The sequence below is a fragment of the Hemiscyllium ocellatum genome, chromosome 10 (assembly GCF_020745735.1).
Source record: "Hemiscyllium ocellatum isolate sHemOce1 chromosome 10, sHemOce1.pat.X.cur, whole genome shotgun sequence".
NCBI classification, from domain to species: Eukaryota; Metazoa; Chordata; class Chondrichthyes; order Orectolobiformes; family Hemiscylliidae; genus Hemiscyllium; species Hemiscyllium ocellatum.
The window spans coordinates 114,365,291-114,393,071 of NC_083410.1; the positions used below are offsets into that span (position 1 = coordinate 114,365,291).

Sequence of the window (27,781 nt, forward strand, 5' to 3'; positions counted from 1 at the left end):
GAAAGGAATTCATTTGCTCATTATTGATTTTGAGTACCATGATAAAGGCTTTATCAATGCAAGTTACTTCTTATATTTCAGAACTAGTATTTTTGATGGGAGTAGTCAAATTTAAAGCTCATGACAAAAAAAACTGCAGATGCTGGAATTCAAGGTAGCCAAACAGGAGGCTAGAAGAACACAGCAAGCCAGGCAGCATCAGGAGATGGAGAAGCCAATATTTCAGGTGTAACCCTTCTTCAGGACTGGGGGTGGGTGTAAGGTGAGCTGCAGACAAGGGGGCGGGGTGGGATGGGGTGTGGCGATGATGAGGTAGGGATAGATGAATATAGGTGGAGAGTACGACCTGATTGGTCTGTGGGAGGAATGAATCTGGTTGGTAACTGGAGGAAAGGAGAAAGTGAGGTCTGCAGATGCTGGAGTATCAGAACTGAAAATGTGTTGCTGGAAAATGTACAGCAGGTCAGGCAGCATCCAAGGAACAGGAAATTCGACGTTTCGGGCATAAGATGTTTGGTGAAATATGCTCTTAGTTTAGGTTTGGTCTCACCAATGTAGAGAAGACCATATTTAAAGCTCACCAGATAGTGGTCCTATTTTTTGAGATAATGTTGCCTACATTATTTCCTGCATTGCCATTCTCTTGTTAAATCCAGGTTTGCCGACAAATACAACTGTATTGACTCACCTAATAGACAATATCCATTGTCATAAAATTTTTGGGTTATACTTTGCCTTGAGAGATTTTGCTACACAAATATAGGTTGTTGTTAAACTGACTTGTACATAATTCTATACCCAGAATCTGAGCTTCCAGTTCTATGTCTAGCATATCCATACCCTGCAATGTTAATTCACTTAACATTTAGGGTGCTTGTTTGTGAAGTGAATTAAATTTTTCTGTTTAAGAAATGCTAGCTGAACTTTTGTGAGACTCTCCTTCAGTTATTGCAGCAAATAGTAGATGTAACAACTGTTTTTTAGTTTTGTTCTCTGTTCCCATCTGGATGCTCAAAATTATTATTTTGTTTTAATTCTTGTGACACCTGTGTCACTGGAAAGGCCAACAAAGGCCCATTTCTAATTGTTCTCAAGAAGGTAGTGGTAGCTGCCTTCCTGAGATGTTGCACTTCATGAAATGTAAGTACACCCAGTGCTTGTAGTGAGTTCAGACTTTTTAACCGTGTGACAATTAAGTTACGGCAATATAGTTCCATGTCAGGATGCTCTGTGATCTGGAGAGAGCTGTAGGTGATGGCATGTCTTTGTTTTCATTAATCATCATCATCTAGATGGCAGAAGTCATGGGTTTAGAAGATTCTGTTAAAGGAGCCTTGAAGTTATGGCTGTGCATCATGTAGATGGTATCCGTTGTATGCCAGAGGTGGTTGGGATGCCGACGAAGTGACAGCTTTTGATTGATTGGTTTTGAGTTTCTTGAGTGTTGTTATAGCAGTACGCACCTGGACAAGTGGCAGTATTCCAATCGCAGTCCAGACATGTGGGAGGAGGTGGGAGTTGAGTTACTTGGTGAAGAATGCCCAGCCTCTAACCTAGGTTGTTGTCACATGTATTTACAGGCTGGTTCAGTTACGTTCCCAGTCATTGGTAAACCCTCGATTTTTTTTAAAATGTGTGTCGTGGGTTATATCAATATATATTAAGGTCTTCTGCCGAAACATTGATTCTCCTGCACCTCGGATGCTGCGTGACCTGCTGTGCTTTTCCAGCACCACACACACTCAACTCTGATCTCCAGCATCTGCAGTTCACTTTCTCCTATATCAACAACTTTTGCCCATTCCTGAGGGCATTTAAGAGTCATCGGCATTCCATGTCTGGAGTCACATGAGCATCAACTAAGATGGCAGATTTCCTTCTCCTAAAGGACATGATTGAACCAGATGAGCTTTTATAATAATTAGTTATGCACTTGCTCTTAGGCTAGCTTCTTTATTCCAGATTTTGATTAACTAAATAACTGCCTCTTCACCCAGTGTAAACTGGTTCAAGGTAATTGACAGAATGATTTTTTTTAACACCACAGGTATATGACCTAAAGTACACTGCTGAGTGAAATACGGGAGTAACTTTCACAGAAAACTTGGTGCATACTTGGAAATAGTAAATTTCGGAAAGTCTTGGTGAAAGAACCTAAGAAAGGGATTGTTGGATAGTTCTTTCAGTGAATAAGTGGAAACAATCAAATGATCTGTTTCTCTTTGTCAGATTCAATGAATCAGGAAGGGAGGAAAGTCAAAGAGGAGAGGAAATAATAAAATTATTTAGTCTAGTAACATGGGCTTATCCCATGTATAATCCATAAATCAAGCTGTAGAATCTTGACCCAATGTTAAACAAAATGAAGGTACTTTTATTTAACTCATAGTGACCATTGAAGCTAGTTTAATTTTGAATAATTTTAAAATAATACATTTAAAGTAAAAGTATTAGCAATCTGCATTTTCAATAGGATAATGTGGCAACTTAAGTGATCTGAGCTTGGTTTGACCAATAGAATACAGTTACTAAAGTATTCAGAGATCTGTAGAGTTACTTTTTAAATGAAGAAAATGAACATACTTGGTTTAAGATCTGCCTGTTTGTGATGTATTGCCTCACTTTGTAAGCAGGTACTGTATGACAGGTATTTGTCCCAAAATTTATTATACTGCTTTGCAGAGGTGCCAAACTTAGATTTGGATTTCTGCTTAAAATGAGGCTAAACATTTCAGCTTAATTTCTCTGTCTTTCTTTTTGCAACCTATTTCTGTCCCAGGAAATAATAGTTGGGAGGCTGTGTTATTTTTAGAGGTTGAAACGGTTTTCCCAAAGGATAAAGTTTGTGTGTGTGTGTCTGTGTGTATCTACCCCTTTTTTCCCCTTTGTCTTTCAGCTGCTTTCCGTGCCCCCCCCCCCCAACCAACCAATTCTCTCTCTCTCTCTCTCTCTCTCTCTCTTTCTCTCTCTCTCTCTCTCCCTCTCTCTCCCCCCCTCCCTCCCTCCCCTAGTCGTCCTGTTTCGCAAGGTTGTGCTGCAGCAAGCAAACTGAACATCAGTCTTTATTTTTCAGTGGCGTATGGCAGATGCACTGGCTGTGACTGGCTAATTCTATTCTATGGCAACCTTTCACCTCATCTTGAGTACATTAAGCTTGCAGCTTCTTCAAGCTTCTCTTGAAGATGCAGAGTGGGCATGTTGAAATTTAATAAATCAAGTCCATTGACAATAAGGAAATGGTTTTTGCACTTTATTTATGATGCAAATTCTAAGATGCTTTAACATGACTGGCAAACTTACGATGATGGCTGTAGTGACAACATCTCTGCAGAAAGTTGTAATGTTTTTGCAGCGATTGCAAAGGATGGCAATTTCCTCCCCACGCTATCAGAAACTATGTAAGGTGAGTCTATCAGAAGCCGTCGCATCTTTTATATAATTTGTTCACAGCTGGTGCTGAATGAGGTGAATGACTTTTGATGTTTAGATGTAATTATTGATAAAATTCTGTGTGGTCTTGTGGAGATCTTGGTGTGCCCAATTCTGCATTACTGAACTAAACACACATTCCTTCTATTCTATTGTACCCAAATGTATTTGATTATACATGCTTAGTTCATTTGATATGCTACTTTTTAAATGCAGCTAGTATTGTCTGGTCTTGCTTACTGTTAAACTGATAATGGGTCAATGCTGACTAATACAGGCAAGATGCTTATTTCCTGATAGTTTTGCCATATTTTAAAGTTTAGAGTCTATAAAGTGATTCTCCAAGTTGGAGAGAATTATATTTTGGTTTCAGATTGAATCGAATGTTATAACTAGATTAATTTCAGCTATTAAATTTAGTGGTTATTGTTGAGTTGATTAATATTCTCACCAAGTAGGTAGTTAATTAATTTCAGTGAATCTCTCACGTGTGTTCAGTTTTCAACCAAAGCTATCAGCTGTCTGTAGACTTCAGTTTTGTCTTTTTCTGAAGCCAAATCCTAACTAAAAATGTTACTTTCATTGTATATATTAAGCATATATCTAAAAGGACTCTCTTTTGCAATATTGTGCTTCAGAGCAAGGCAATTTGTTGACAAACCTGTGCATGTTTTGAAAGAGGAGTGTGGATTAGAATACAGGAGAATGCCTTATGATTCTATATCATGTCAAAAACTGATTAAATATTAAAATTAACAAGTAGATTATGTTAGGATAGGTTGTAAAAGGTAATTGTCTCTTTTCAGAGAAAATTAAGTCATCTTGGTAGCAAAATAATGTAATTTAAAGCCATTTGTATGTGTGGTTTGAACACAATTTAAAAGCATTGCAAACATATTTATATATTGTAACAAATGGTGAATTATTATTATGCAGTGTTTAATAATTTCACTTTATTTTTCAGTATAAATTGTATTGAATAACATTAGAAGGAATACTCTGAACATAGTTATTAGATAGTAAAAGTATAAAGTATTGCTGTATGTTCTGATGTGAATGAAGTCAGTAGTAAATATGAAGTTGAACTTAGTTGTAGCAAATCCATTTGAATGTAGATTGATACTGACAGAAATGATCAAAGCTTAGTTAATCATTAAGTTGAAAACCTGGAGTAGCTTCAATCTGTCTTTTCATAAAACCTGAGGTGAGATTGTTCTGTCTACTGTCAACGTTGATGGTAAATAAAGAGCAATATTCCTTAAAACTGAGTGTTTTGTCGATGACCAGTTTCTGATAGTGATAGTTTTTAACCATCATTTGTGAGCACAGTTCTCCAAGGTTAAGTCCATTGAAAGCGGAGAAAGCTGTTGAATAACTCGAGAAACCTGGACCAAAATAAGATTAGAAATGAGATTTGCTTTTGCAGAATGTACACAGTAATTTATGTTGACCTCTGCATTCAATTTGAGCTGTGCTATGGCTGACCTTGGAGTGGTTCATATTGGTGAAGTCACATTTCTCCTAGTGACAGTGACTTTGTCTCACTTTTCCATTCTGCAGTGTGGTGTCTGTTGGTGTTTTGGTTTTGATTTTTATTTCAATAATGAAACAACTTTCTTCTCTAGCAGCATGGTAAATGCCTCTATGAGAAACACAGGTTACTGAGCTGCGGCGTGCAGGTTGTTCTGCCATAACGCACGTTTTGTTAACATGAATTCGCTGTAACACAATTGAATTGTGGACACTGTTCCTAAAGTGTGATCTTTTAAAACATGTGTTGGCTATAACATGATTACATCACCAATACTTTAAGCGCTGTTTCTAAAGTGTGATTTTTTTTATAATGCGGAATTGCACAAGAATAGGAGAACTCGCTGTACAAGGAAAGTATAGGAGAATTAGGAAACCCGGAGTAAACAGAATTAGGAATAACGCAATAAAAGGAGTATCCACTTTGTCAGTTTCATGCATTCATAAAGTTCTGGAGTGACCTTATAGAGGTTTATAAAATCATGAGGGGCATGGATAGAATGAATAGCCAAGGTCTTTTTCCCTCAGGATAGGGAAGTCCAATACTAGAGGGCTTAAGTTTAAGGTAAGAGGAGGAAGATATAAAAGGGATCTAAGGGGCACCTTTTTCATGCAGTGAGTGGTGCGTTTATGGAACAATCTGCCTGAGGAACTGGTTTAAAAGGTATCTGGATGGGTACATGAATACGAAAGGTTTACAGGAATATGGGCCAATTGCTGGCAAATGGGATTAGATTAATTTCGGATATCTGGTTGGCATGGAAGAGTTGGACTGAAAGGTCTTTTTCCGTGCAGTACAACTGGATGACTGTGGGTGCAAGAAGGAGTAGCAACACGACAATCTCATTTGTAAGCGATGCGTCCAAAACAGATAAAAGTAAAAGCAAAATACAGATCAACCTCTGAATTTTTGTGAAGGGCAAATATAAAGATGTTGCAGCTGTGATTGGATGAGACCAGTATTGTTGACCTTGGTAGTTGAGCAGGCAATTTTGATATTCTTGATTTTGTAATCAAAGTTCCTTTGTTGTGATTAGATTTGAACTGGCTGCCAGAACTTGGAGTGAGAAAGGATAATTCCCTTTGGGGCGGCACGGTGGCTCAGTGGTTAGCACTGCTGCCTCACAACACCAGGGACCTGCGTTCGATTCCACAGTTTTAGGTGTGTTAGTCAGGGGTAAATATAGGGGAGGGGAATGGGTCTGGGTGGGATTCTACTCAGAGAGGTGGTGTTGACTTGTTGGGTTGAAGGAGAAAGTGAGGTCTGCAGATGCTGGAGATCAGAGCTGAAAATGTGTTGCTGGAAAAGCGCAGCAGGTCAGGCAGCATCCAAGGAACAGGAAATTCGACATTTCGGGCATAAGCCCTCCTCCATCGCCAGACCATAACAACACGACGGTTGGAGGAAGAGCGCCTCATCTTCCGCCTGGGAACCCTCCAACCACAAGGGATGAACTCAGATCTCTCCAGTTTCCTCATTGCTGCTCCCCCCACCTTGTCTCAGTCGAATCGCTCGAACTCAGCACCGCATTCCTAACCTGCAATCTTCTTCCTGACCTCTCCGCCCCCACCCCACTCCGGTCTATCACCCTCACCTTGACCTCCTTCCACATATCACATCTCCATCGCCCCTCCCCCAAGTCCCTCCTCCCTACCTTTTATCTTAGCCTGCTGGACACACTTTCCTCATTCCTGAAGAAGGGCTTATGGCTGAAACCTCGAATTTCCTGTTCCTTGGATGCTTGTTGGGCTGAAGGGCCTGTTTTCACTCTGTGGAGAATCTAATCTTTACCGGGAGGACAGGGCTGTTAAAAATGGCTGTTCTTAAAGCTGTGTCGCTCAGTACTCTGGTCCATTTATGTTTTCAGTTCCTTTTTAAATTTTCCAGTGATAGTCAGACTTGTTGTTGCATTCAATTTTCAAACATTTCTGGAGGGTAAAACAGACATGTCTTCAAGAGGTGATTGTCTGCTGAGAAAGATGTAGTTAGGCCCTTGCGTTCTCTTGCTCGATCTCCCTGTTTGAAATTTCCCTGACTCTTTTCAGCTGCGACGTTACATTGGCTTCTCCATTAGGATTTTTTTCAGTGAATTTATAGCTGCAGTTTATACTTTCTGTGGCAATCTTTTTTTTTAGAAAAAGAAGACAAATCTTGAAATTAGAAGTGAAAAGAGATATGCACACATTTTGAAGTTCTGGTCTATTATCGTAATGGATCAAAAGTTTTATTAATTCTGGTCAGGTCAGGTCTTGGTTGGTTGTGACATATCTAACTAGAAGCTTGACATTTGAATGTCTAGAATGTACATTATTTTTATTCCTGTAATTTTATGAAATGAACTAATTTCAAATGTTTAGAGGCAGGGTATTGAGGGGTTAAGGGGACAGTTGGAGAAAGTGAATATGCTGTAGTGAGATTTGAAACCAAGTCCCCAGGATACCTGCCTGTATTTCTAAATTACGAGTCTACTGACATCACTACTCTACCCCCACCTTTAGAATTTTGTGTCTCTTCTTTGTTGTATATCACTATTGTTGTCCACCAGTTATCCTTCAAAATAAAAAGATTTGACAGCTTGAAGAGAAAATTATCTTTGCAGTATTGTATTCTCGACTGACTCCTTTGACAGCAATTCTAAGAGCAAATAATATTGCAGTTAATAAAACTGCCAAGGCTTGAATGGATCTTTTTGCAATATTTATGTTCTAGCGGTCAAGCCACAACCAATCTGCTAGAATTTCAATCTATGCCAGCCTAGAGCAGCTCATCATTTTTGATGAAAATTACATGCATAACCCCTGTAGGACAGAAGTAAAACAAACATAAAGTCTCTAAAAGGAATCTTTATAATGTTCCCTTCAGGGCTGCTGAGACTGTCTTATACTTCTATTGAGGAAAGCTACTTATTAAAATTAATAACTTCTAATGCAAATCATTCTATATGCTCAGCACATAACAAGCTTGAGTTATGACACTCAAACAAACAAACAACTAACTTTGAGATTTTTTAATCATCATTGTGGCCCCTTTTGTGAACTTGACCAGTGACACAGCATTTTGATTAAAAGCATGTACCTCTGCATACTTTGCCTTGATTACTAATGATGTTGAGGCTACCAACTTGGAGATTCTGAGTCTCATCATTATCAGAGAGCTCAATTAAGGGTCACTGAGCTAAGTATTGCATTTCTATTCATGTTAATTCAGCTTCTTGATGGCGTGCGCGTCAACAGCTCTTGGAAGACGATATCAGTACATTTTCTGTACAAGCTTTGTTTTGCTGGCTAAGCCACTATTTATTGCCCATTCCAAATTATCTGGAGGACAGTGAAGAGTAAACTACAATGTATGAGCTAGACAGAAGAGTTTCTTCTGTACTGTATGATTCTATGATTTTATGAATACAGAGACTGGAGTCGCGTGTATCCTAGACCAGGTATGAATGACTGATTTCCTTCTGTATAGTGCATTAGTGAATTAAATTGCAATTAACAACGATTTAATGCACATTTTCTAGGTAGCCTTTTTATTGCAGGCTTTCATTGAATTCAGGATTCCCTGTCAGCCATTGTGGGTTTTGAGTCTATATCCTCTGAGAATTACCCTGAGGTTCTAAATTGCTGGTCCAGTCACATTGCCAGTACCTCACTGCCTACCACTAAGGGATTGAAAATAGTCTCCATTGTGTTATGTGAGGAGAAAGTGAGGACTGCAGATGCTGGAGATCAGAGCTGAAAATGTGTTGCTGGAAAAGCGCAGCAGGTCAGGCAGCATCCAAGGAGCAGGAGAATCAACGTTTCGGGCATGAGCCCTTCTTCAGGAAAACCTATTTTATATCCAATTCGCCAGCTGTCCCTTGATCCCAAATGATCTTACCTTATTAACAGTCTACCATGCAGCACCTTGTCAAAGGCATTTATGTGTTATGTGACACAATTACCAGAATCAAATAGATTTAACAATTCAAAACTGGACATGCATGAGCTACTGTAGTCCATCAGCACAGCAGAATAATGTTCAATCTGTGAAGGTTTGCAAAATGTATTATTATTGTTTTTAGAATTTGGATTGATTTTAAAAGAGAGGTATATGGATGTGTGTTAGTGCTGTGAATGGTTTTTTAAAAAGGTCGTTCTGGAACAATGACCTCAATGCACCAGTTCAAAGAAGAACGTCAAGACTGTTGATGGCATTAGATGTTTAAATTTTGGGATTTATGACACACAGATTAAGCCATTAGTTATGTTTTGACTTCAAAGCAAAGAGTTCAGAATTCACTTGCAAAGAATCACCAGTTGAGCTCATAAACTAATTTTTATTTTCTCCGTTAACACATTTCACAACAGTTCAATTCATTAGCCAACCACTGCAACTGCAGTGTGTTTTTAGAGTTTGAGAAATTCCAGGCAAGGAGAGTTTGGGACAGAAATCAAGTTGTTAGGATTGAAAAAGTTTAGGCATCAGAAGTGTGAAAGATTCATTCCATTGGACTCAGGAATTGTAAAATTTTTGTGAAGGAATTAAAATTGGAAGGAGTCAGTTAAGGACAAACTTAGAGTTGAGAAAAGAGTATAATTTTTCTGAATTTCCATCTCTAATGATAGTGTTGGGAAACATATTGGAATTTTGTTTTAATGTTTGCATTATAATATATTGTGTTGTAATTATGTTATTTTTTAAAAAAACCATCTGTAAAAACCTCTTGTGAATATATCTGTGACCAACTACCACATTAGCTGAGGGAAAAAAAACACATGATCGGTCAAGCTAGGTTTAATTTTAGGATCTGACTTCTCAAGTAGCAAAATCACCTGGGATCATAATAAACCACATTTTTCAACCTTATTGCCTGGCATATCACTCATTACCATCAAACTGGGATATTACCATACTTCAACAAAGAGTGCAGAAGGGCACACCAAAAAATGAGGTGTCAGCCTGGTTGACAAGATTGATTGCAGACTGAACAGTGCGAGCAGCATGCCTTAGATTGGGCTAATGATTCCACATCCAATGGATAAGATCTAAGCTCTGCAGTCCTGCAACTGCAGTTGTGAAGTGGAAGCTCCATAATTATCCCCATACTCAATAATAGGGGACCACGACACAGCAGTGCAAAAGAAAATACTAAAGTTTTTGCATCCATTTTCAGCCAGAAGAGCCAAGTGGTTGATCCTGTCAGACTAGTTCAGAAGTGTCTAATATCACAGTTGCTGTTCTTCAACGAATTTTATTCACTCACATGATGTTAAGAAATGATTGAAGATACTGGTCACTGCAAAGACTGTGATCTCGACACCACTCCAACAATTTGGAGGACTTATGCTCCAGAAGTAGCTGCATCTGTTGCCATGATGTTCCAGTATAGCTGCTACCTGGCATGTACCTGATAGTGTGCAGACTTGTCCAGGTTCTGTCAGGTACTTGCCAGGTACTATCTCCAAAGTCCAGGACAAATTCAACCTGATTAATTTCAGTACACTTGCAATCACCAACAAAGTAATTGAAAAGGTCAATGACAAAACTAATAAGCAGCACTGCAAAGAAATAACCTGCTATTGGCACTTAGTTTGAATTCCATTGCTTCATGTGGCTCCTGGTGTTATTGCACCCTTGGCCCAAACATTGCCAAAAGATCTAGAGTCAAGAGATGAGGTGGGACTGACAGCCCTTGACATCAAGGCCACATTGACTGAATGTGGCATCAAGGAGCCCGAGCAAAGCTAGCGTCAATGGATATCGAGGAGAAAGTAGTTCGCTTGATTGGCACATAGGTTGCCACCTTCAACCACTCACACTCTTCACCATAAGTAACTCCTCAACACTCCTCCAACAGCAGCATCTAAATCTGCAACTTCTACAAATTGAAGCATGAGGGTAACAGGTCTGTGGGAATTGCATCACCTGCAAGTTCTCCTACAAATCATTCATCACCCTGACTTGGAAATTTATCACTATTCCTTCAGTTGTTGGGTCAAAATCCTGGAACTCTCCTCTTAACAATATTGTGATGTCCCTATACCCCCAGGTTGGTAGCAGCTTAAGAATGCAGCTCAGCAGCACTTTGCCCAGGATAAGTAGGTAATAAATTGTGTCCTAGCCAGCAACACCCACATTGTATTAAAGAATTTTTAAAAGCTAAAAATGTTTCACATCATTACTTTGTTGACTAAGGTTATTATTTTCTAGGCTGAAATCTCATTGCAGTATACAGGGCCAAAGTAAGAGCCCAAGGTGGTGTCTTTCAGATGACATGTGAAATCAAGACCAAAGCCACTAGTTCAGAGAAACAGTGCTAAGGGTAGGTACATCAGCAAAGCAGCATTTCCTCCATATTGCCATCATTTTGTGCTCAAGTTCTGGATTGGAACCTTGACCTCTAGTCTCCAACCTGGGTGGAGGGAGTGGATGACTGCTTCAATACAGCAAAAATGACAGACATATTCCAGTTACTTTTCTTAAATCATTAATGGAGCGTGTCCGTTGTCCATCTCTAATTACCCTTTAGAAGGTGATGGTGAGCCACTGCAGTCCACATGGTGTGACTGCATCCCAATTTGAATATGATTTATTTTGATGTGAGAGTCCTTTTTGCATTCTCAGCTTTCTGTTTTGGGCTGGATTTATCCCAGTTGAATTTTCATTGCTCATATTCACATGCTGACCCCCAATCAGCAAGGATGGTACATGTTATGAAAAGGAGCAGGGCAGAATGCTCCCAATGGAACAAAAAGTAGTTACAGATCTGGGTCAAAACTTTTTTCTGCAACATGGAAATTTGAAGATTATCATGATATTCTGTTATGATGGTCACAGAAATATGTGAAAATCATTTTTTTTTTCTTTCCTTTCCTAAATGTTTGCAAACTTTTCCGTGAGGTAGATGTTTGCAGACATTTATTCCTTTGCCAGATAGCTTCAAGCGTTAATTTGAGTATGAGCATAACAGATATCGTGGAAGGAACTAAATATCCAATTGATGGGAAAAACAAAGTATGTTTATTAAATTTAAATGTTACTTTACATTAGAATTATTGTGGTGAATAGAGTGAGGGAAATCTGTGAAAGTAATGGAAAGCTTCTGACATTTTCGAATCACAGCTTTTAATCACATGGGGCAGCTAAAAGAAAGCTATTGGCTAATGCTTCTTTTATTTCTGCCATTACAGTTTCTTCGCAGTAAGTATTCAATTAGCCCACTATCTCTCAGAAAGCACAGCAATGTAACTTCATTCTTTTCCTTTCCTATTCAGTTTTTACTCTTTTGCACCTCTGTTTTTAAAGCTGTTATGCATTTTGTAGTATTCTATTTCTGAAGGAATTTCTAATACAAAAAAGGTCCTATCACATTCCTGCATTCTTTTATTGCTAGTTTTAAAGTTATGACCTCAAGGCTCACTGACCAATTGGAAATGTTTCTGTTATTTAGTTGATTTAAAAATTCTGAATTTTTTCATATGTCTCCATGAAAGGGGTTATAAAATTTTGTTCTTAAGAGGGACCTAACCTGTCACCAAGTCACCTTTTATTTACATGTGGAGAGTCCTTGACACTGAACCAACTCTCTCAGAATAAGCAAGATGTCTGACACTCCTGTTCTTTTTTTATCTTTTTTTTTCTTTTATTCAATTTCCACCACCAGGAAAAGTAGGAAAACACCCGAGTGGCTTGTGACAAGCAGTGCCCTTCACATCAAAGGGCAATGCTGTGTGAACAAACAGTGAAGGGGAGGGTAGGGACTAAATCAAAATAGAGTTGAAGGGGGAAATGATGCACTCCACTCACTGCGCCGCCCACCTCTCCCTGAACAACTCCAGGGTGTTGGTGGACACCGCGTGCTCCTTCTCCAAGGACACCCGGGCCCTAACGTAACCGCGGAAGAGGGGCAGGCAGTCGGCCCTAACGACCCCCTCCACGGCCCGCTGCCTGGACCTGTTTATGGCCAGTTTGGCCAGGCCCAGGAGCAGACCCACGAGGAGGTCTTCAGACCTGCCCTCCCTCCTCCGCACCGGGTGCCCGAAGATCAGGAGCGTGGGACTGAAGTGCAACCAAAAGCAGAGGAGGAGGTTTTTCAGAAAATCAAAAAGGGAGTGCAAACGCCCACACCCAACATACACATGGTCCACGGACTCCACAGCACCACAGAACAAGCAGTTGGGCTGGGAGTCCGTGAACCACCGCAATCTGCGGTTGCAGGGGACTGCTGCGTGCAGCATCCTCCACCCCAGATCCCCGAGAGAAAGGGGGAGGACTCCAGCATAGAGGGCCCTCCACTGGGGATCCCCACCGCCCGGTGGCAAATGGGCACGCCAGGGCGTGTCCGGGCGGTGGATGAGGGAGAAGAGGTGGACGGTGTGCAGCAGCAGTCGATATAGGGCACACCTTTTAACGTCCTTGAATGGGACAAAATTAAAATTTCGGAGGCGGCTCAAGTTGTGGGGCACAGGCTCCCGCGGGAAGTACGGGACCTTGGGGCCAATGTGAAATTCCGTCCGGGCAGACACTCCTGTTCTTTTTTTGTTCTTCTTCTGTTTTTTTCTTTTTTCAAGCCACATATGTATCCCATCACTAGGTCATGCTTTATTTACACATGGAGAGTCCTTGATACTGACCCAGGTTCCTCAGAGTCAGCTCTCAGGGTGCACAGATCCCCTGCTGCTCCTGTTTATTTTTTTTTCCTCTTGCTCTTTTTTTTGACTTTTTTACCCCCACACTACCGCCTAACTGCGGTAGTGCTTATATTTTCCCTAGCACTGATGTTGTGTGTGTGCAGGTGTAAGACACAGTGAGAGACACAAGGTGCACGAATCTTTATTCAGTTTCCACCACCAGGAAGATAGGAAAACACCCGGATGGCCAGTGACAAGCAGTGCCTTTCACAAGAGCTCTTATTTTTTTTTTAAATATCAAAGGGCAATGCTACACTTCTGTTTATTTTATTTTTTTTCCTTTCTTTTTTTCTTCTTAACCCCCACACTACCGCCTAACTGCGGTAGTGCTTATTATTTTTATCCCCAGCACCCATGGTGTATGTGTGCAGGTGTGAGACACAGTGAGAGACAAGGTGTACAAATCTTTATTCAATTACACTCCTGTTCTTTTTTTTTATTAACCCCACACTACCGCCTAACTGCGGTAGTGCTTATTTTCCCCAGCACCCATGGTGTGTGTGCGTGTGTGTAGTTGTGAGACATAGTGAGAGACGCAAAGTGCACAAATCTTTATTCAATATCCACCACCAGGAAAAGTAGGAAAACACCCAAGTGGTCTGTGACAAGCAGTGCCCTTCACGTCAAAGGGCAATGCTGTGTGATCAAAACAGTGAAGGGGAGGGCAGGAACTAAATCAAAATAGAGTTGGAGGGGGAAATGATGCACTCCACTCCCTGCGGCGCCCACCTCTCCCTGAACAACTCCAGGGTGTTGGTGGACACCGCGTGCTCCTTCTCCAAGGACACCCGGGCCCTAACGTAACCGCGGAAGAGGGGCAGGCAGTCGGCCCTAACGACCCCCTCCACGGCCCGCTGCCTGGACCTGTTTATGGCCAGTTTGGCCAGGCCCAGGAGCAGACCCACGAGGAGGTCTTCAGACCTGCCCTCCCTCCTCCGCACCGGGTGCCCGAAGATCAGGAGCGTGGGACTGAAGTGCAACCAAAAGCAGAGGAGGAGGTTTTTCAGAAAATCAAAAAGGGAGTGCAAACGCCCACACCCAACATACACATGGTCCACGGACTCCACAGCACCACAGAACAAGCAGTTGGGCTGGGAGTCCGTGAACCACCGCAATCTGCGGTTGCAGGGGACTGCTGCGTGCAGCATCCTCCACCCCAGATCCCCGAGAGAAAGGGGGAGGACTCCAGCATAGAGGGCCCTCCACTGGGGATCCCCACCGCCCGGTGGCAAATGGGCACGCCAGGGCGTGTCCGGGCGGTGGATGAGGGAGAAGAGGTGGACGGTGTGCAGCAGCAGTCGATATAGGGCACACCTTTTAACGTCCTTGAATGGGACAAAATTAAAATTTCGGAGGCGGCTCAGGTTGTGGGGCACAGGCTCCCGCGGGAAGTACGGGACCTTGGGGCCAATGTGAAATTCCGTCCGGGCAGACACTCCTGTTCTTTTTTTTTCTTCTTCTGTTTTTTTCTTTTTTTTTCTTTTTCAAGCCACATATGTATCCCATCACTAGGTCATGCTTTATTTACACATGGAGAGTCCTTGATACTGACCCAGGTTCCTCAGAGTCAGCTCTCAGGGTGCACAGATCCCCTGCTGCTCCTGTTTATTTTTTTTTCCTCTTGCTCTTTTTTTGACTTTTTTACCCCCACACTACCGCCTAACTGCGGTAGTGCTTATATTTTCCCTAGCACTGATGTTGTGTGTGTGCAGGTGTAAGACACAGTGAGAGACACAAGGTGCACGAATCTTTATTCAGTTTCCACCACCAGGAAGATAGGAAAACACCCGGATGGCCAGTGACAAGCAGTGCCTTTCACAAGAGCTCTTATTTTTTTTTTAATTATCAAAGGGCAATGCTACACTTCTGTTTATTTTATTTTTTTTCCTTTCTTTTTTTCTTCTTAACCCCCACACTACCGCCTAACTGCGGTAGTGCTTATTATTTTTATCCCCAGCACCCATGGTGTATGTGTGCAGGTGTGAGACACAGTGAGAGACAAGGTGTACAAATCTTTATTCAATTACACTCCTGTTCTTATAGGTCAGCCGGAACTTCCTGATTGGACCAGATAACAGCCCCATTCAGGAACTTATTCTGTAAGGTCCACCTGGCTGACCTCATTACAATCACTATATCCCTCCCCCTCTGAGTCCAAGGACATAAGCTGTTTTTTTTTGTAGCTCCTGATGTTTTAACACTGGGTCAGATTCCTCCAACCCTTTCTCTGATACGGGCTGAGAGCCATGCACAGTAGCTTGCCTCTTGCGCCTGGATTCTCTTACAAGAATTCAAGCTATTCTTCAGGCTGCAAAGGGGTCGAGGCAGTGACAGCTACCATGTCCATTTCCAATTCTGAGGTATCTTCAATGCTTAATGGAGTGGGAGACCTCTCGTGTTCTGGAATTGTCAGATAGGCTGTTGAGGAACCAGGCATGTTGGGGTCCTGCATTGTTTGCGAGGTTACAGCCTTCATATGGTCTATGTACTTGTTCAGGACTGTTGCGTCTCCCCAAACATTATATGTCAGTGAACCTGACCTTCCTTCGACCAAGTCTGTTATTCATGCAGGACCATTCCTATGATTCCTACATCAAACTTCATTCCCTTAAGTAAACCCTCTCACTTAGCAGAGTCCTCTCCAGTATTGGCTTTTCTGATGCCATACCACCCCAGTATAGTTAGCGCATAAAATAATACTTGTCACTGTGTCTCGTACTCGTGATAATAATAAATGAAATCGAATGTTGTTTATTAACTTCCCATGTGTACAAAGATGCATGCAATGTGACCTATCAACCTTTGGAGTTTCACCAGCAATATTAATTCTCATTTTTCTAATTTTTCTAATTATTTTGCATGACAACCACTATTCATGCATTCTGCGTGATATTTCACTGAGATTGCAGAGTTATAGGTTATTCGTGTTGTGGACTCTTGCACACTGAGAATGAGAATGAGACTATGAATTTTGCCGTATACATGGTGAAAGGATTTAAAGGGACTGTATGAATAGTGAATGAAGCTGTTCAAAGCATGATTTAATCAAGACAAGAACTTGGGAACTTTGTGTTGTATCCATGTTTTACTCAACAATGGTACTTCATAAAGTAGAACAGCAATATTCTGCTAAAGATTTACTTCCTAGCTTTGTTTCCGAGGTTTGTTCGTGCCTGTTTGATATTAGTTGGAATGGCCTTTCAGTAAAAGCTGTCAGAGATTGTGATGCTGGGAAAGCACAGCCAGTCAGGCAGCATCTGGTGAGCAGGAGAATTGATGTTTCGAGCTCTTCATCAGGAAAGGAAATTCACTCAAAGCTGTCAAGAATATTTTGATCTACTCCTGCGGACAATAAAGAAACACTTTTTAAAATACTTAGACAGTGCATCCCTTCCATCCATGCCTACAGTTTCAGCTGAGATATTAGATTAGATTAGATTACTTACAGTGTGGAAACAGGCCCTTCGGCCCAACAAGTCCACACCGACCCGCCGAAGCGCAACCCACCCATACCCCTACATTTACCCCTTACCTAACATTACGGGCAATTTAGCATAGCCCATTCACCTGACCCGTACATCTTTGGACTGTGGGAGGAAACCGGAGCACCCGGAGGAAACCCACGCAGACACGGGGAGAACGTGCAAACTCCACACAGTCAGTCGCCTGAGTCGGGAATTGAACTCGGGTCTCAGGCGCTGTGAGGCAGCAGTGCTAACCACTGTGCCACCGTGCCGCCCACAAAGTGGCTGTGCTTAGTTTCGATTTGGCTTCAGATTCAATCTAATCCTATTGTAAAGGAATACAAGAACCAGGAGCAGGAGTAGATTGTGTGATGCGTTGAGATTGTACTGATTCATTATAATCATGGCTCATTTTGGGCTTCAAGTCTACTTTCTTGCCTGCTCCTTGCATCTCTCGATTACCTGAGAGAATGAAATCTATTTTTGTCTTCAGTATATTTAATTAAAGTAATTGGTGTATAATTGAATATATCAATATGGTCTTAGATTGGGGCATGAAATTTTTCACAACCTTTATTGGAAGAGTGACCTGGAAATTGAACTCCGCTATTCCATGATTAATTGTAAACCTGACAAGAGTAATCCCATGGATGATTAATGTCTGACTGTTACCGCTATTCAAGTTAAAAGAAACTTGCACCAGCCTTCATCAATGAATGGGAAATAAAATGCATTTATTATTACAAATGTATTCTTTAACAAGTGACAAAATGGATTATTAATTATTAACATGTAAACTTAAACTACTCTGCCTTCAAATGCAAACATGCATATAATCCTCACTCATAGGTCAAGACAAATAGTTTTTCAGAAATATCATGGATGGAAGATATCGGTAAAATGGAACAAACCTTGTAGATCAGGACTCCAAACCAAAAAGGGTTGCATGAGGTGACCTTCTCTCAATTCCTTTGGTTTTTAGCATTGCTGTCACGTCACTGATGACCACATCAAGCCTCAATTTGATAGTTGATCAGTTGGACCTATGTCTGGACTTGGGTCAGAAATTTGCTTTCTGTGTAGAATATTTGAGTGTTACTTTTTCACTTGCGGAGGTGGAGATTGAGAGAGAAAGTGCTGGTCTGCTTGCAGGTGTTTGTAGATCTGCGCCCTCTCCTTCGAGTTTTGTGACAAGCAGCTACATAACACAAATCTAAAAACTGATGCTAGGCGATTTCATTTTTGGTTCAACCCAAAGACACCTTGATGCAAGTTTGATTCTCAGAAGTATCCAATCTGATTTTAGCAAATGTTACATGTTTAACAAGGGATTGAACACCACACCGTTCATCTTTATTTCAGGTTATAAATTTTAAAAAATTGTTTCCTTGTAATAGAAATTTATCTTTCAAATAAAATGTTTATAATTTTTCCCAATTCTTCGGATACAGTGGGACAGTTAAAAATCTGGCTATTGTGAAGGATGTCAATTCTGGTCTTCTTCCTATCGGAAAGATGTTGTGAAATTTGAAAGGGTTGAGAAAAGATTTACAAGCTTTTGCCAGGGTTGGAGCATTTGAGCTACAGGGAGAGGCTGAACAGGCTGGGGCTGTTTTCCCTGGAGCGTCAGAGTTTGAGGGACGACCTTATAAATTATGAGGGGCATGGATAGGATAAATAGGCAAAGTCTTTTCCCTGGAGTTGGGGAGTCCAGAACTAGAGGGCGTAGGTTTAGGGTGAGAGGGGAAGGATATAAAAGAGACCTAAGGGGCAACTTTTTCACGCAGAGTGTGGTGCGTGTATGGAATGAATTGCCAGAGGATGTGATGGAGGCTGGTACAATTGCAACATTTAAGAGACATTTGGATGGGTATATGAATAGGAAGAGTTTGGAGGGATATGGGCCGGGTGCTGGCAGGCGGGACTAGATTGGGTTGTGGGATGTCTGGTTGGCGTGGACAGGTTGGACTGAAGGGTCTGTTTCCATGCTGTACATCTTTATGACTCCATGATTAAAAAATCATTTTCATATCAAAAAACTATTTGCTTCTAATTTCTTGTTCACAGTTAACAGATTGTAGAGCTATCATGGAATTACTTTATATATACAAATTAATTGTTGGGGTTGAAAAATATTTGTCTCATCTGAAAAAAATAGATTTGTAGTGATTTCTTAACAATGTATAACTGACATCCTTTTATTTAAGTTAGTGTATCTAAGGTTTGTTTAAAATGGAGCAACTTCTAATCAAGATCGAACCAACAACTGTATGTCTGTTTCTACATTATAATGCACTGGGCAGAATAGATTTGGACATTGCAGCCAACGTAAAACCCAAACCAACTTAGCAGTCTTGTAGTTTATCCATCTTATAATGTAACAAACAGATCTGTTGTAAGGTAATTTGTGAAGAATTGGAAAATAAACCTTTATACTAAAATTGATATTACCACCTAATCATGACATTCATAGCACTCTGTGTGCAGACATTAAATTATTGACTGTATTCACATTTTCTTTCTCACTTCTCATTCAGCAAGCATTGTCATATCTCCATACAGTTTCTGTACCTAGATGTAGCCATTCGGCCACAATGTCTGCCTATCTTTATTGTGTTTCATGAGGATTGTTCCCATGACTATCTGACGCTAAAATATGTCCACCTAGTCTCCAGCAGTAGCACCCCTGCCCCACCCCCCACCGTCACCTCAGCGTGATGAGCTCCATTGTGTTATGGTTGAAGGACAAAATGGCAAAGCTGTTGCTGGCTGCTCTTTCACTGCTGTAAGCACATCTGTGAACTAAACAGACTGCAGCATTGGGAGCAGTGAGAAGAGTCGGATAAGAGTTTGAGGAAGTGAGCAGCCAACTGGGAGGGAAATTTAATTAGAAATCTATTGTAATTATGATTTAATAAAGAATGACAATAATTTTAATTGAATGTTTAGTTTTAATGGTTTCTGTTTCAACTGCCTCACAGATAATTAAAGAGTGTATGTTCTAATGTGTTACCACACAGATTTCCAAATTTATTTATATAATAATTTAATTTACTATAAATCTGCCAAGAGCACTTCCTTGAACTGCATAACCTTTTAAAACTGTGGCTACTGCAAATTCATTTTCATAACATCACCCAAGTATTTGGAGGAGTTAACAACATATTTTCTGTTGTGGTTCTGCTCGCCGAGCTGGAAGTTTTTGCTGCAAACGTTTCGTTCCCTGGCTAGGGAACATCATCAGTGCTGTTGGAGCCTCGTGTGAAGCGCTGCTTTGATGTTTCTTCCGGTATTTATATTGGTTTGTTCTTGCCGCTTCCGGGTGTCAGTTTCAGCTGCAGTGATTCGTATGTGGGGTCCAGGTCGATGTGTCTGTTGATGGATGTTCTTGCCGTTTCCGGGTGTCAGTTTCAGCTGTAGTGGTTTGTATATGGTGTCCAGGTCAATGTGTCTGTTGATGGAGTTTGGGGATGAATGCCATGCTTCTAGGAATTCTCTGGCTGTTCTCTGTCTGGCTTGTCCTATGATAGTGGTGTTTTCCCAGTCAAATTCATGTTGCTGGTTGTCTGAGTGTATGGCTACTAGAGATAGCTGGTCGTGTCGTTTTGTGGCTAGCTGATGTTCATGGATGCGGATTGTTAGCTGTCTTCCTGTTTGTCCTATATAGTGTTTTGTGCAGTCCTTGCATGGTATTTTGTAAACTACTTTAGTTTGGCTCATGCTGGGTATTGGGTCCTTTGTTCTAGTGAGTTGTTGTCTGAGCGTGGATGTTGGCTTGTGTGCTGTTATGAGTCCTAAGGGTCGTAGTAGTCTGGCTGTCAGTTCTGAGACGCTCCTGACGTATGGTAGAGTGGCTAGTCCTTTTGGTTGTGGCATGTCCTCGTTCCTCGGTCTATCTCTTAGGCATCTGGTGATAAAGTTGCGTGGGTATCCGTTTTTGGCGAATACCTTGTATAGATGTTCCTCTTCCTCTTTTCGCAGTTCTGGTGTACTTCAGTGTGTTGTGGCCCTTTTGAATAGTGTCCTGATGCAGCTTCGTTTGTGTGTGTTGGGGTGGTTACTTTCATAGTTTAAGACTTGGTCTGTGTGTGTTGGTTTCCTGTGTACCCTTGTGGTGAATTCTCCGTTGGGTGTTCTCTCTACTAACACGTCTAGGAATGGGAGTTGGCTATCCTTTTCCTCTTCTCATGCAAGGACATACCATGCAAGGACTGCACAAAACACTATATAGGACAAACAGGAAGACAGCTAACAATCCGCATCCATGAACATCAGCTAGCCACAAAACGACACGACCAGCTATCTCTAGTAGCCATACACTCAGACAACCAGCAACATGAATTTGACTGGGAAAACACCACTATCATAGGACAAGCCAGACAGAGAACAGCCAGAGAATTCCTAGAAGCATGGCATTCATCCCCAAACTCCATCAACAGACACATTGACCTGGACACCATATACAAACCACTACAGCTGAAACTGACACCCGGAAACGGCAAGAACATCCATCAACAGACACATCGACCTGGACCCCACATACAAATCACTGCAGCTGAAACTGACACCCGGAAGCGGCAAGAACAAACCAATATAAATACCGGAAGAAACATCAAAGCAGCGCTTCACACGAGGCTCCAACAGCACTGATGATGTTCCCTAGCCAGGGAACGAAACGTTTGCAGCAAAAACTTCCAGCTCAGCGAGCAGAACCACAACAACGGACACCCGAGCTACAAATCTTCAATCAGATTTTAAACATATTTTCTGAACAACAAACAGATTCAGTGTTATTGTTTCTACGTGAACAATTTAAGCATTAGGATTTTATTTCCTTCCAATTCATTAATGCTGGTTAAATTTTATCAGAATTCAGTCACAGTGTGAACCTTCTGTGACAGATATGAAAAGAGAGTCACTTTTTACAAGATGACCTGCTTGGCGATGCCTGGATATTGTTAAACTTGAGAGGATGCAGAAAAGATTCACAAGAATGTTGCCAGGACTGGAGGATTTGAATTATAAAGAGAGACTGGGGCTTTTTTTCCCTGGGGCATCAGAGGCTGAGGGGTGACCTTTTGGTGGGGTTTATAAAATCATGAAGGGCATGGAAAGGGTGAATAGCCAAGGTCTTTTTCCAAGGTTGGGGGGGGTCCAAAACTAGAGGGCATATGTTTAAGGTAAGAAGAGAAAGATCTAAAAATGGTCCGAGGGTTTTTTCACGCAGAGGGTGAAAACGTATGGAACAAGCTGCCAGGTGAAGTAGTGGAGGTGGGTACACTTACTACATTTAAAAGGCATCTCAATGAGTAAATGAATAGGAAGAGTTTGCAGGGATATGGGCTAAATGCTGGCAAATGGGACTGGGTCAGCTTGGGCTGTCTGGTCGGCATGGATGAGTTGGACCGAAGGGTCTGTTTCCGTGCTGTGTGACTACGACTTGAGATAATGTAGTGCAGTGGAACGTTCATCAATGATCTTTACATGTTGAGAAAATAAATTTAATGCTTGCTGACTAGCGGCATGTGGCTTGGATTTTAGACAATACTGCTAAGCTTTCTAGCTGTTATGTCAAAATATTTTAATGACCATCCAGATAATTATTTAGGATCCTGGGCTGTGGTTTATTTTATTGGACCCAGGTTCTGAAATTTCACAATGTTAACTGTCATGAGTTACCAACTTTAGACTATTTACTTCAATTTGAAATTCTGTTGAAGATGTAACAATTGGAAATTATTTAAGGTTATCTAGTTATTTTAGAGTCATAGAATCAGAGAGATGTACAGCACAGAAACTGACCCTTCAGTCCAATTCCTCCATGCTGACCAGATATTCGAACATAATCTCATCCCATTTGCCAGCACTTTGCCCATATCCCTGTAAACCCTTCCTATTCATATACCCATCCAGATGCCTTTTTAAATGTTGTAATTATACCAGCCTCCACTACTTCCAGCTCATTCCATATACACACCACCCTCTGGGTGAAAAAGTTGCCCCTTAGATCCCTTATAATTTTTTCCCCCTCACCCTAAACCTATGTCTTCTAGTTCTGTATTCCCTCACCGCAGAGAAAAGACCTTGTCTATTTATCTTATCCATGCCCCTCATGATTTTGTAAACATCTATAAGGTCACCCAGCAGCCTCTGATGCTCCAGGGAAAACAGCCCCAGCCTATTCAGCCTCTTCCTATAACTCAAATCCTTCAACACTGTCAACACTCTTAGAAATCTTTTCTGAACCCTTTCAAGTTTCACAACATTCTTCCGTTAGGAGGGAGACCAGAATTGCACACAATATTCCAAAAGTGGCTTAACCAATGTCTTTACAGCCACAACATAACCTCCCAACTCCTATACTCAGTGCTCTGACCAATAAAGGAAAGCATACCAAATGCCGCCTTCATTATCTTATCTAGCTGCAACTCCACTTTCAAGGAACAATGAACCTGCACTCCAAGGTTTCTTTGTTCAGCAACACTCCTCAAGACCTTACCATTAAGTGTATATATCCTGCTTTGATTTGCCTTTCCAAAATGCAACACCTCACATTTATCTAAATTAATCTCCATCTGCCACTCCTCAGCCCATCTGATCAAGACCCCGTTGTACTCTGAGGTAACCTTCTTCGCTTTTCCAACACCACCAATTTTGGTGTCATCCGCAAACTTACTAACTGTACCTTCTGTTCGCATCCAAATTGTTTATATAAATGATGAAAAGCAGTGGACCCAACACTGATCCTTGTGACACACCACTCATCGCAGATCTCCAGTCTAACTTAATACTATGGCTTATATTTTTAAAACTTAACCAAGAGACAGATCTCAATAAACATATAATCAAGAAAGAACCTGCTATGTTCACTGTTGTAGATTTACAGCAAGGCTACACTTAAACAAAAACTGCACTTATTTGTTCCTGTGCTGTGAGTTCTCTCACAGACATTCCAACAAGGTCAGCTCTGAATTACGCTATTGGTTTAATTTTTCCTAGATGTACTCCAATGTCCAGAGATACTGAAACTCAAACAGCAAAGGTAGAAACTTTGCAGATTCACTACTGTCTCAGACAGCAGTCAGGTTTCTTTCTCTGACCGTGTGCTCCATGCCTTTGTCCGTCTTCCTCCTTTTTAAAGTGCATTGTTTTGATCTTTTATCCCCCAAAGTTCCAAAACAATGCAACAGTATATAAAACAGTAATTACTGCTCCTGGATTTCAGGGAAATCACCTCCAACACATAAAATACCTCTAAAAAGAAGCAGCTCTTACTGTCACAATTTTTTCCCCATCCTCCATCTTGGATTACCCAGGATCTCCTCTGACCCAGAATCCCTTTTCTTAGTTAGCTTTTCATTATTATTTGCACTTTTTTGTGGTAGGAAGGGGATCTTGAATTGTGGCTAAATATTTTGAGGACTGGGCTCTTCCTGGATAAAATGGAACTCTTTAGATGTTTTAATTAGTTTAAAATATTGTCTATAACAAATTATAAGCATACCTGTTGACGTTAGATAAGGCTCTGGTGAGACCCCATTTGGATTGTTGTGAGCAGTTTTGTGCTCCGTATCTAAGGATTGATGTGCTGCCCTTGGAGGGAGTCCTGAGGAAGTTCACAGGAGTGATTCTGGGAATGAAGAGCTTGCCGTACAAGCAGAGGTTGAGGACTCTGAGTCTGTACTCGGAGTTTAGACAATTTCGGGGAATCTAATGGAAACTTACACGATACTAAGAGGCTCAGTTAGAGTGGACCTGGAGAAGATGGTTCCACTAATAGGAGCACCCAATGGCACAACCTCAGACTGAAGGGACGACTCTTTAGAAATGAAATGAGGAATTTCTTAAGCCAAAGGGTCATGATTCTTTGGAATTTATTTATGCAGAACGCTATAGAGACCATGTCATTGAGTGTATTTAAGATAGAGCTAGAAAGGTTCTTGATTAGTTAGGGAATCGAAGGTTATAGGAAAAGCCAGGAGAGTGGAGTTGAGAAACCTATCAACTGTGATTGAACGGTGGAGTCAATGCAATGGGCCAAATGGCCTAATTGTGCACCTGTATCTTAGAATCTTACGGTTTATGATCTGTCATCTCTTCTCATCTAGTTGTGTGAAATCCATTTAGTTTTACATTTAATTGTCTAACATTTCTTTGAACATGCTGAACAAACTTTACAGTTCCTTGCTTAACATAGTTCCTGGGGTTTGAATGTTCAAATGTCAGTAGTCTTTAATCTCCCTGCTCTAGCATAGAACATATAACAATACAGCATAGTACAGGCCCTTCGTCTCCTGATGTTGTGCTGACCTTTGAAGCCGATCTGAAGCCCTTCAAACCTACACTATTCCATTATCATGTATCTATTTATCCAATGACCATTTAAATGCCCTTCAAGTTGCAGGGTAAAACTGGGGTGTAAAGGGAATTTGCTTAACTTCTAAGGTTCTTTAAACTAATACGGTACTTGTTTCGTTTCTTGATATAATAAATAATTGCCTGTTTACCCCACAAATTAGAAAACACAAACAGACGGCGATACCATGGAGTAGTAGAACACCTGTGATTTCCCGTGCACTAAACACCTTATAATGAGTGACTGTTGGGTGGAGGAGGCAGAAAAGGAATAATCAAAAGGCAGCTAACCATATTTATATAGCTAAATCAGTACAGGAATATTGAAAGATTACCCTCCCAATCGCTGTTGCACCAGTAAGTCCTGACACAAGCAATGAATGAAGTCTACATACGCTGAAGAGATTTTGGGCCAGGAAATCCTGAGCAAAGACATTTTGATTGAGAATTATGTGTTTTGCCGAATTAATGTACCACCTGCCACCCACAATTGTAGAATGCAACTGAAAAAAAACGAGTGTGTTGGAATTGTTTGGGTTCACCTCCAGCAAGGTAACAGCCTTTCAGAAAAATTATGAAATAATTATTAAAATTATAGTGATTTTTTTGATAAGTTATTCTTTAACTGAAGTGCATGAAAAAAAATGAGTTCATCGGGAACTAAAATGAAAGGGAACAACAAAAGCTAGAAATCAGAAATGAAAACAATATGCTGAAATGTACAGACCCTATGACATCTAAAGTGAAACGTAATTATTATTTTCAACCTTCCTGAACTAGAGAGTCATGGAGCCTTAATGGAGGCTATTAGGAAAGGCAATTATCTAAACCAAAAATTTAATGGTTACAATATGCTAAACATTTCTGGAGTGATGTCAATGTATTTATTAAAAGTATTCCCCATGGTCAGCGGATAGAGAAAGTGAAGTTGCATGGAGTCCAGGGTGTACTCTTTAGATGGATAGGGCAACAGGCGATAGAGGGTAGTAGAGGAAGGGGGGGGGTTCTCAAAATGGAGACCTGTGGCCAGTGGTGTTCCACAGGGATCTGTGCTGGGTCCACTGTTGTTTGTGAATTGCATAAATGATTTGGAGGAAGGTATAGGTGATCGGATTAACAAGTTTGCAGATTACACTAAGATTGGTGGAGTACCAGATAGTGAAGGGGACTGTCAGAGAATATAGAAGAACGTAGATAGATTGGAGAGTTGGGCAGAGAAATGGCAGAGGTTCAATCTGGGCAAATGTGAGGTGATGTACTTTGGGAGATCCAATTCTAGAGTGAACTGTACAGTAAATGGAAAAGCCCTGGGGAAGATTAATGTACAGAGAGGTCTGAATGTTCAAGTCCATTGCACCCTGAAGGTGGCAACACAGGTCGATAGAGTGGTTAAAAAGGCATACGGCATGCTTTGCTTCATCAGATGGGATATTGAGGACAAGAGTTGGCGGGTCATGTTAGAATTGTATAGGACTTTGGTTCAACCACATTTGGAATACTGTGTACAGTTCTGGTTACCACATTACCAAAAGGATGTGGATGCTTTGGAGAGAATGATGAGGAGGTTCACCAGGATGGTAGCGACCCTCCGAAAGCTAGTCTGCTTCCAATTAAACCTTTTGGACTATAACCTGGTGTTGTGAGATTTTTAACTTTGTACACCACTGTCCAACACCGGCATCTCCAAATCATGAGAAATATAGATGTGGTGGATAGCAAGAAGGTTTTTCCAAGAGTAGGGGACTCGATTACTAGGGATCACAAGTTTAAGGTGAGAGGGGAAAAGTTTAAGGGAATATGCATGGAAGTTAGTAGAGGTGGACACAGTAGTGTCATTTAAGATGTATCTAGACAGATACATGAATAGGCAGGGAGCAAAAGAATGCAGATCCTTAGAAAATAGGCGACAGGTTGAGATAGAGGATCTGGATTGGTGCAGGCTTGGAGGGTGGAAGGGCCTGTTCCTGTGCTGTAATTTTATTTGTTCTTTGTTCTGGAATCCGTACATTTTTGGTAAAGACACAGAATTCTGCTCCACAGCATTCTATCCCAATTTCGTAACTCCTCCATGTCTACATTTTCTTTGCAGTGTGGTTGCTGGGCATTGTCAACTAACATGGCAGCATTTGTCAGCATCACAGTTTTGTTTCTTCACCTACCTGACAGTTTTAATTCAGGTTTGACTGCATCCAAATCATTATACTGGTGACAAGTGTTGAGAGCATGTTGCTGGAAAAGCACAGTAGGTCAGGCACCATCCAAGGACCAGAAAAATTAACGGTTCAGGCCAGAGCCCTTCATCAGCACTGAGGCTGGGAGCCTTGGAGATTAAG

General features: G+C 41.1%; 1 protein-coding gene across 12 annotated transcripts in view; it reads left to right on the plus strand.

Annotated features, from left to right (window-relative positions):
• The window catches only part of LOC132819922 (utrophin-like), a 751,240-nt gene that overhangs the window by 461,686 nt on the left and 261,773 nt on the right, over positions 1-27,781 (plus strand). The window contains exon 1 of one of the 12 annotated variants that reach the window (XM_060831910.1): positions 11,240-11,261. The exons of the other annotated variants lie outside the window; for them this stretch is intronic. The gene's annotated coding sequence lies outside the window, so the exon portion shown is untranslated. Of the gene's footprint in view, positions 1-11,239; positions 11,262-27,781 lie in introns of those variants that run through there. 12 annotated transcript variants of the gene reach the window in all.